Source organism: Crocodylus porosus, unplaced genomic scaffold, assembly GCF_001723895.1.
Source record: "Crocodylus porosus isolate Cpor-Errol unplaced genomic scaffold, CroPor_comp1, whole genome shotgun sequence".
In the NCBI taxonomy this organism is placed as follows: Eukaryota; Metazoa; Chordata; order Crocodylia; family Crocodylidae; genus Crocodylus; species Crocodylus porosus.
The window spans coordinates 18,361,727-18,372,041 of NW_017728911.1; the positions used below are offsets into that span (position 1 = coordinate 18,361,727).

The window sequence follows — 10,315 nt, forward strand, 5'->3', positions numbered from 1 at the left end:
CCGGCGCATACCCCCTCCTCTCCAGGGGACATTCGGGGAATTGGGGATCTCAATTTCAAGTGACCTACCCCAACCCCCCCACAGCCTGCATCTTAAACTTTTTCCAAGATCCTCACCCAGAGTCTAATGCCGGATCTGCTTAACAAAGTAGAAAAATTTACCTACAAAGATTATTCCTTACAGTACCATATATTTTTGTTTACTTGCTAAGTGGATATTTTAAGCAATCCTTCCAGGAATGAATCATTTTAAAAAAATCAAACAAACAAATACTACTTTTCATCTAAGCTCCACATGTAAGTAAACCTGCATTATTCCAATCACAAAAGATGCTGACAGATTTGTTTTTGTGAGGAATTAGTCCTGTGTTCCTGTGCATCCAGGCAGCTAGAAATGCAAAACAAAGTCCTCTGGTCTTTTTCTGATAGTTTTAATTATGGAGCAGTAATGGAATTAATTAAAATATAATAATAATAACATGGAGTAAGAGCTCATTTGTTTAAAAATCAGATTGAGCGGAGATTAATTTTGGAGTAAATGTTCTGAAACAATGTAGTCTTATTTCTGATTGGTACCAGTTGCTTCCAAACACTGCATCAAATTGCTTGTTTAAAAGCTTTATATGCCAGTCTAAATATGTAATTACTAGTAAAAGCAGCGACAACATAATTGCATCAGCAATACTTTAATATCTCATTTAGATGACACTTGAACGTATTTAAGAAAATATAGGTCACAACATAGGAATTGCTGGCTGGATCTAGTTTTGACTGTTATAATAGTGTCTGTTTCTGTTAGAATATCTGGAAAAAGTAACAATTGTTAAGTTGTAAATGACTTAATTGTTCATGTCTACAACAGATCCATCTTTCCCTCAGACTAATTTATTGTTATTTTTTAACAGTGAATCTCTGAACCAGGGCATTGTAATTGTCTCTTTCCTTTGGCTTCTCAGATAAGAGCTCTTACTTTTACTTGTCAGCTGTAATGAAGTCGCAGTGAAGAAATATTTTCACCACAATATCTGCAACAGAATTCAGACACTGCTGCAACCTGTTCTGATTAGTTATTTATAAAATTAATATTCTGGGGCATTGCAGGTAACATTTTTAATTTTTGGTAGAAGTACTCAATTAAAAGTGCTCCTTGCTTAAAATAAATACAAATAAATTTTAAGTTCATTTGAATGCTATATCTGGCCCTTATGATTAACCAACAGGACTGGAAAGATACGAAAAAGGGTTAGCATTTGACAGTTAAAGCTATTACTCTATTTCTTGTATCTCAAATATGTAGTACCATTTAATTCATGTATATCACAAGCTCCCTTAGTGGTTTCATATCAGTATTAACCAGGATGGGAAGTCAATGAAAAAGTTAGTGTCCTGGAAAAGTAGGTATTTATTTTAACTCTCTGGATGTAGTTTGAGAAATTCATTTTCATCATAAAATAATCCCAGGGTAATTCTGCTAGCTCCTGTCCCATATCTGATGCATGACAATGGTTGACCATTAAAATACTATGGATTTAGACTCCATGCATCCTTGACTAGCATAGGAGCTGACTGTTATTCTTGCTGGGGGGGATGGCCTAAGATGATGAGCCCTCCCAACCACCAGCTCCATGGCCAGAGCAGAGTCAAGTGGAGCCTGTGGGGGGACAGTGGCGGGGGCAGATGCAGGCTGTCTACTGTGGGCTTGAGACTCCCCACCCTGCTGCCCTTCCCATGGGAGCCTCGCACTGGCTGTACCACCATGGTAAGGTACCTCTTGCCCACCTGGCAGCCGCAGGGGACACAATTCAGTGCAGGAGTGCCCCACCATGGTGGCACAGGGCTCCTGGGGGGAGGACATCAGGGTGGGAGGCTCTAAGCCTGCAGTAGGCAGCTCATATCTGCTCTTACCCCATGCAAAAATTTGGGGGGGCATATGGCCCCCATACCCTGCTCCCCAGAAGTGTATGCACCAGTAGGGAGCCATCCCCCCAACCCCCTGGGTGAGCCACCCATAGCTCTGTCCTGCTCCCCACCACAGTGGCCCCAGGCCCATCCTCAGCCCCTGCAGCCAGCTGGCGGAGCTGCCTGGGACTGTATTTCTGGCAACATGCATGTGTGCACAAGCACATATGCACATGACGCCTTCTGTGTCCTGCTCTCCGCAACCCCTTGCAGGCTAGCCAGCAAGGGAAAACCTGTCATTTCCAGCATTTGTCTGCAGTGAACAGAAAACCAGATCCCTGTATGATACTGGGAATCTGAGGCAAATGCTATCCTACAGTCATGCAGCCCAGGACTGGGACTCGATGTTCCCATTTCAGGACTGCCCCATCAATTAGGGATGTCTCTTCCTGGGGGAGGGCAAGTCCTCAGACCCCCATGTACTCAGTGTGCAATGCTCTAGCCTGCTTAGAAGGAATACAAAAGTGGACCTGGTATCTTTAATGCTGTTTACTAGTCATCAAAATATTTAATAGAAATTCTGGTTAGGCAAACAAACAGGAACGTTAAAAATATCCATTAAAAAAATGAATCCCTCCAATATTTATCCCCAGCTAAACAATGCTGAATTTCATGTAGAGCATATCCTTAGGTGCTGTCACAGGCAGGTGACTTTTAATTCCTACACAGAAAAATAACAAAATTTCAACATCTTCCCCAATATATGGTCTGATTAATAATTATTTTCACTTATGTGAAATGATAAAACTACATTGAAATAGCCATATATCATTAAATTGAACATCTAGCACCATGCTGCCAGTTTCATCTAGCATTTTGAGAATTAACAGAAAAATGCCCTTTTTTTAACCACCTCTCCAACAACAGCTAATTTAATTCCTTCAACAATGTAGCTTGCATTGAAAAGATGAACGTGCTAAAATATGTGAGCCATATGTTTGTGGTTCAAATATTTGAACACATCTAATAGAGGACTTATTAAGACTCCTCATTTAAACCAGAGAGACCACAAACTCTAAAATACATTAAACCAAATTTGAAAATGTCTACAGATCCGTTATTCTCCTCAATTGCTTTGAGGTTTCCACATTGATTTTTTTGACAACAGCTGGCTCCCCAAATCATAGCCCTAACATATGTGGGTTTTTATTATGCAGTAACCACAATGTGGCAAGTGATGAAAATGATTTTTTTCACTGTCTTTTTGAATAAAAGATTTTTTTTCCCTAAGTGTTCAGTTTTCTTTTCCAGCTCTGCACTGCAGAGATTAGATTTAGAGGAAAATAGACAATGCTATTCTGAAAAGAATGTAAAGTTTAACTCAAGGCACTTGTGCAGACAATCATGATCTCTGAATGTCTGAAAGATTAATAATTACTATTAATTATATCTCCCAGTCAGATCTCTGATTTTGTTGCCTTATGAAGAATTGCATGCAATCTCAGTTAATATTGAAATGAGATGTCCCATTCACCTACATCTAGAGGCACAGAGAGGGAATCCTGGTTATATACAATACCCAATGTGGTAATATTCTGAGAGTTAACCTCATTCTCAAAAACTTTCAGCACTAGTTTGAAGTAGCAGCAAATCAGACAAGACTTCTAGTGGTGAAAACATTGGCACCAAAGGAGATTCACTACCTTTTTGTATTGAACTAATCTATTGTTCTCCATTTTATTTACTTCCTTTCTTTCAAGTAATTAAATGGTGATTCATTTATCTTCTCTAAAGAAGGAGGAATGGTCTAAATTGAGTTGTTTGGATAATTTAGAACTTCAGGTGTTTCTGTAGCAGCAGCCTTGGTGCTCAGGGTCAAAGAGTGCATTGGACAGAGGTTAACAGCAGAAGTAATTGGGCATTTTACTAGATGCTATATTTAAAATGCCCTATTATGGTATCCAGTCTTTCAAGGCTATCTTTCTTACAGGCATCATTACTGGAGTAGACAAGTTACTGGCATCAGGCCTACCAGAAATCATTTAAAAAAAAAATCACAGAAATTCAAGGAATTAAAGCTTTTTTCAGAATAACTAAGTCTTGGCATTTGATTGCCATAACACTTTTTTATCTTTTGAATGCTTTTCAAGAACATTAATTAATCATTTCTCATGCTAACACTGTAGGGTGTGTAAGAGTGTAAGATCATCATGTCCATTTTGCCTAAGCTGGTTGTCAGAACTGTGTTTAGAGCTCTTGATTCCTACTTCCAAATGAATTCTTCAAACTGCACTGCCTCCTGGCCCTTACAAAGCCCCAACCTCAGGGTAGACAGGTCATCACTGAGGCAGTGACAAGCTACAGCTCTTGCATCAAAGCCAGAGGCCCATCTGAGTTCCTCCAGCTGTGTTGGATTTGAAAATTCCTACTCTGCCATTCTGCCTACACTTACTAAATATTTCTTTTGCTAAGATGGTCATGTAAGCTACATGTACTCCTGGGTGTTTCAGCCACAGCATCTTTTCACATACTTCCCTCCACCATGTCTTAAAATCACCCAGCAATTCATTAGTCGGCAGAACCTAATCCTTAAAACTCCCCTGCCTTAAACTGTGCAGATTCTTAATTGGTACATATCAACATAGCACCATTGAGATACAGTAATTGAAATCACCTTTACAATTTCTTCCTAATTGTAATTTGGAGGATTTTCTTAATTATCCATATAATAATATATACTTCTTTACATGCGACATATCTCCTACCACTTTAACGTACATGTTACAAACAAGACAGTGAAGAAATAACAAAGCACCATTTTTTTCCCTATAACTCATGTAAAAAGGGTGAACAAAAATGTGAATGCCTGAGGACACACAGGCTGCTTGCAGACATTAAAACAAATAAACAAACCGTGCTTTACTGGAAGAAGCAGCATATTACTTCAACCTGGCTCTGCAGCTTCTATAGATTGGGCACTTCACTGGGACTTTTTGGCACTTTTAGCTAAAGCTGGTTTAATCAGCTATTAAATAGAAGCGCCAAAAAACCCCCAACTAAAGTGCCTGACCTATACAGATGCTGTGGAATTGGGTCCAACTAAGGCACTGCCTCTTTTGGGCATGTAGTGCAGGAACGCACTGTTTAAAGTAAAGCATTTTTTTTTTTTAAACATCTGCAAGCAGCCAAAATGCCTGAGGATACATAAATGTGTGGCAAGTCTTTCCCAAGAACATTTTGACTTAAATCACTCTTCATATTAATCACTAGCAGACAACTCTTAAAATCAGTATATTATTATCATCATCATTATCATTGTTATTATTGTTATTATTAGTCTTTCTAGATGAGCAATATTGTGTCTGGCCAAGAAGGGAGCTGTGAAAAACAGTTGTACACATTACCTAGAACAAACTGTTCTTGCTATTATTAGTATATTCATCAGAGAATGACAGCTGTGTTTCACTAGAAAAACAGAATTATCAGTCTCAAGGATCGTGTATAGAAGTTCAATAGACTAGTCTAACCTAAACTACTTAAATCTTATACTACATCCATTCTGGTCTATCTTAGAACATGATCTGCTATTTTTAAACCCATCTATGTGCAATGAACTTGTGCACTGTGTACAAGTTGTGTAGACTGGTTTCTGAGCACTTATTATGGTAAAAGTGTAATGTGTGTAGCCTAGACTGAGATTACTGAGGCTGGAGACAGAGCTTCCTTGGCAGCTGGCCTACAGCTATGGGACTCACTTCCAGATCATATTAAAATCACCACAAATCTCAGTAGCATCAATGCAAAATGTAAAACACATTACCTTGTCTTAGTTTTCCAGAAATACCCACAAGCTCAAGAAGTCTGGTAATGCATTTTTATACCACAATGATAAAATTCACTATAACAACCCAGACAGGCAAACAGTATAGAATGAAAGGAGGCTAAGCAGTATGTTGAACTTAATCATTATGTTGAACATTCCCCAAGGTAAGATATATCTATTTCCCATAAGGTTGCTGCATTTCTATCAGTCCTATATTAATTAATCATCTTTACTTTCCATGGAAGGTGCTTGACAAAAGGTCTTGAGGGTGCCCTTTTGTCTCGCCTGCTGTGTCTTGATGGTAAAATAATGAATTGGGTGGCTGCCCATAGGTCTTCATGTGGCCCCGGTCTGCTGAACCCCAGAAGAACTCACTGGTGCTTGGGTCTTTTGCTGCACCTCACTCAAGTACTGTGCTGCACAGGGAACCTTGAACCTTATGGGCTAAATGTGTGGCTTCAAACCTCCCCTATACCACACCCTATGCCTCTCAGGTGTTACACAGATGTTGTCCACTCTGTTGGGGCTTCAGCCTACTTGGCCTCCACCCCTTTAATTTGGCTAGGCCTTCTAGCCTAGGCCCATGGTGTCAGACCTGGCCCTGAGGCACTAGTGCCAATTGGTCTCCTCTTGTTACTGGGCCCCTGGCACTGTCTGCTGGACCCCAAGCCCCCATGTAGCAGCACCCCTATGGCACCAGGCCCCTGGCCCCTGTGTAGCTGCACCCTTTTGGTGCTGGGCCTCTGGGCCCCATGTAGCTGCACCTGGACCTCTCACCCCTGTGTAGCTGCACCCTTCTAGGCACTAATGGGGCATCCATAGCTCCCTTTATGACTCAATCCCAAATCTCCAGTAGCAACAACAACACAAACATAAGTTCCTGGACTATAACCTAACGATGACAATGGAGATGGCACTCTGCCCCATTAAGAGGGCAAACTTTCCTGCTATGACAGTGTGCCTCCTAGCCCTGGGTACGTTGTGGGTTCCTGGTGCCTTACTGCTCCTGTAAGCATCAAAGCAGGCGACCACCTATCTCTAGGTAGCTCTCTCAGGAAGGAGCTCCTTCCCCTGGCAGTTGCCAGAGAACTAACCCCTGCTAATTCCAGCCTTAGGCTTAAATGCATCCAGGGCCCTGCCTCCCTCCAGTCAGCTGACAGCCTGCAGGTGCCAGCTAATTACCTCATTAGCCTCTTGCTCAGGCAACCCACAGCTGTGGTGCTCTGTCTGGCCTGCAGGGCTCCCTAGCTAGGCTGCTTCTGCTCTTAAAGGAACAGGCGTATCTTAGTGCCCTGTAACACCTTCTCCTACCTAGGGCAAGCATATTTTTTTCAGCAGCGCTGTGCCATGTCTATTTATTCTGCTTCAAACTGGGCAGGAGCCAAGGTTGTGGATTTCCCTGCCTTCTGGGGAGGGGTAAAAATGCAAGTAGTCCTAATGTTCATGCACAAAAACTGCATTATTTTTAGTGCATCACCATGGTGGCCAAAAATAAGATGCTGAGTAAGTGCTGCATAAAGGCCAAGAGTTTGAAGGTGGCTTAAAAGAGAATTAAAGGCAAAAATGCACATCCAACAGAGCTCCAGCCATCTGTCCATGCCTCAAAGATTTGAGAGGCTTTTTTGGAATAAACCTGTGATCTGTCCAGGCACAGTATGTGTAGCAGCCACTAGATTTGTCAACCTCCTTTCTGTAGACATTGAACATTTATTTCAGATCAACCCATATTAAGATTGTTAAATCTACCAGACTGAAGAACTAGACCTTAGAACACAATAGACTTGTATTCATGAAATCTAGGGACTGTGTGACAGGAAGCCGTCTCACAGCTGATCCAATTACTGGCCTGCCCACCTAACTTTTCTACCATGTCTTTGATGTAACTGAGAAGTTGTTCCTAGGTGGCAGGCCCTGACGCCAAGGGCATAACACACAGCTCTATACCATCCCTACACCATCTCCCATGCCTCACAGATGGCATTACTATATGGCTCTGGCCCCACACTGGGCCCCACTATATTCCAGACTGACATTCAGACCCAAACCTGGATCCCTCCTACTCAGGTGCCCTAACCCCTGCCATCATCCTGGGCTAGAAAACTCCCTAGTCCCCTTTCCTTCTTGGCAGTGGCCCCCTCTGGAACCTTTGGCTTCATAGGCCCTGGCCTTGCCTCAGGCCAGTTGGGACTCCAGGGAACTGGCTCTGTCTGTCCATCATGGCAGGCACTCTGGCCCTTTGACCCTCATGGTCCTGGCCCCAGCATTAACCAGTCAAGGCTCTATGGATTCTATTCTTCAGCAGCTAGCCCTCTGCCCATAAGGATCCACCTTCTTGGGCCCCTCCAAACACAGTCCTTACTCTCTGAGCTTGTAGACCATATAGTTACTCTGAACCCCTCTCCTGGGCTCGCTGTTCCACTGGGGTCACTTGCTGTCTGCCCCTTACTGGGCCACTACTCCACCCCTTCATGGGGGCTCCTGGGGCACACACCCCTTGGGCCTCAGGTATCTGATGACATGCCTGGACCCTCAAACCTGTCTCTTCTACAGGGTTACCTACCAGGTCATGGGACTAAGGCTATATAGTACCCCACGGGGGAGGCACAGGTGTGACATTTCCTGGAGATTGCCCCACCATAGGCAGCTCCACCACACCATCCAAACCCAGCAGGGTATAGTTTCAAGTCATGCCTCAGGACCAAGAACCTCCTCCATCCCCATAGTTCCTATCTGTGGCCTGCAGGCTGTTCTGGGAGCAGCAGATCTCCAGCTGGGCAACGTTGTTCCTTTGGCTTCCTGCAGCAACTGCCAGTTCAGTTCCTAGGGCCTGGTTTTAAACAGGCTGCCCAGCCCTCCTCCAATCCAGGGGTCCTCTTGCAGTTATGTGACTGCCTAATTGGGCCTCACTGCACTTGCTGACTGCTGCACAGCCTGCTCAATCCTCTTAAAGTGACAGACATGATCTATGCTCTGCCACAGACTGATACCAATCAATCCATCAAAGAACGGACAAAAGTTCTCCATTTGGTTCAGCCTGTAGTCAGCCTTCCTACCGTATGTCATCTAGTGCAATATACATATCATCTCTTTCCTAGTCAGCCATCAACAATCCCATGATATAGAAGACCTAGCAGTAGTGTGAACAGAACATTGGCGATACCTGCCTTCAAGTCTGAACATGCACCTCAAAGAAAATTGTCCCACTGTCAAAGTAATGCTTCAGAGCAAAGTAAGAGCCATCTGGCAATTCATTTAGACATGCATGCAGACTTTACCAGTTACAGTGAAAAATCTCACTTTGATGTAAATTCCCTTGTGCAGGCAAGTCCCAAAGGTTTAATTTTCCAATAGTACAGTCTAGAGATGTTTTAAGCAGAGAAAAATAAAAACCCAGAGGCAGCAGAAGCTGTTGTCAAAACAGAGCACACAGTTAAGCTCTACATACCACATTAATGTCATAAAAAAGCATTTTCTGTCTACTTTTGTCCTTTCATTTGTAAAGCCAAAACTTTACCTTTGATCATATAAAAAAATCAGAATATTAAATTATCCTTGAATTTAAAGACCTCAAAGCTGAGTGGGAAAATCACTAGCATGAGCTCAAGGAATACTATTTAGACTGTAATCATGAAAATAAAACTCACATGCCCAAGGAAAAAGATCTCCGAGTCCTGAAACACAGCCACAGTAATGAATAGGTGATGGGCATGGCCAATGTGTACTGCAGTTTTAAATTGGCTCAGTGTATCTGGGAAATCACTGACTGGGAACTGGAAAGGGAACTCTTATGGGAGTACAGAGAATCATAATGCTCAAATGCACACACCTTTGAGGAAGGCAGCAAGCCTGGGATTCTGTCTCTATTAGTTCTGTTAACTAACAGAGAGCCTAGTGATGCTTCAATATCATAAAAAGTATTTAAAAATACTGCCAATATTCATTGGCAGAAGAATTTATTTGAACCTTTGAGGGGAAGCATTATTGGAATCATAGTTGTGGGAAAGTACAGTATTCTGGGATTCTACAATTCTGACCAAGATATTAACTGGATATATAAACCAGTACGTACATCAGAATTTTTTTTTTGTTCTAGACTAAATTTGTTTAGTTAAATGCTTTTTCCTGGTTTGAAACAGAACCACCTCAGAGGGAAAAAAGAAAAACAAGAAGCCTTGTACATCTGAAATGCAAAACGTACCAGAAAGTAAGATATCTGTGAGAATTCTTTCTTCTAATTAATAGTGTCTTTTAAAAATAGTTTTACCTATTTTTATTCCTCTTAAAACTGTTTAAATGCGAACAATTTTTTTTATTCACATCAGCTATCTAAACAGGTAAGTATTAAACTAAGAAATACAAACAGAATTTTCTGCAGACATTCCTCTCTCTCACTCCCTTCCTTCCTCCATCCTTTAAGTACCTTGCTGGATTAAGATCGAAGAAACGCCATCCACTGAAATTCCTTACATACGTTGTGCTTGAAATGTCAAATCCTTGCCTGGTATAAACTGGGAAATTCCACAAAACTCAGTATAAGTATGCTGAAAGTCTGGCATCATATTTTCAACTGATTCCAGTCAGGAATGGACAATAC

The 10,315-nt window shown here is 41.9% G+C and overlaps 1 protein-coding gene and 2 long non-coding RNA genes across 3 annotated transcripts in view; 1 reads left to right on the forward strand and 2 right to left on the reverse strand.

Annotated features, from left to right (window-relative positions):
* LOC109309005 overlaps positions 1-5,376 on the reverse strand; it is an 11,789-nt gene extending 6,413 nt beyond the window's left edge. Inside the window, exon 1 of the long non-coding RNA XR_002100762.1 lies at positions 5,365-5,376. This is a non-coding gene — a long non-coding RNA (uncharacterized LOC109309005). The remainder of the gene's footprint in view (positions 1-5,364) is intronic.
* UNC13C (unc-13 homolog C) overlaps positions 1-10,315 on the reverse strand; it is a 517,638-nt gene that overhangs the window by 298,108 nt on the left and 209,215 nt on the right. The gene's annotated exons all lie outside the window — the stretch shown is intronic.
* LOC109309004 overlaps positions 1-10,315 on the forward strand; it is a 34,544-nt gene that overhangs the window by 9,634 nt on the left and 14,595 nt on the right. The window lies entirely within an intron of this gene.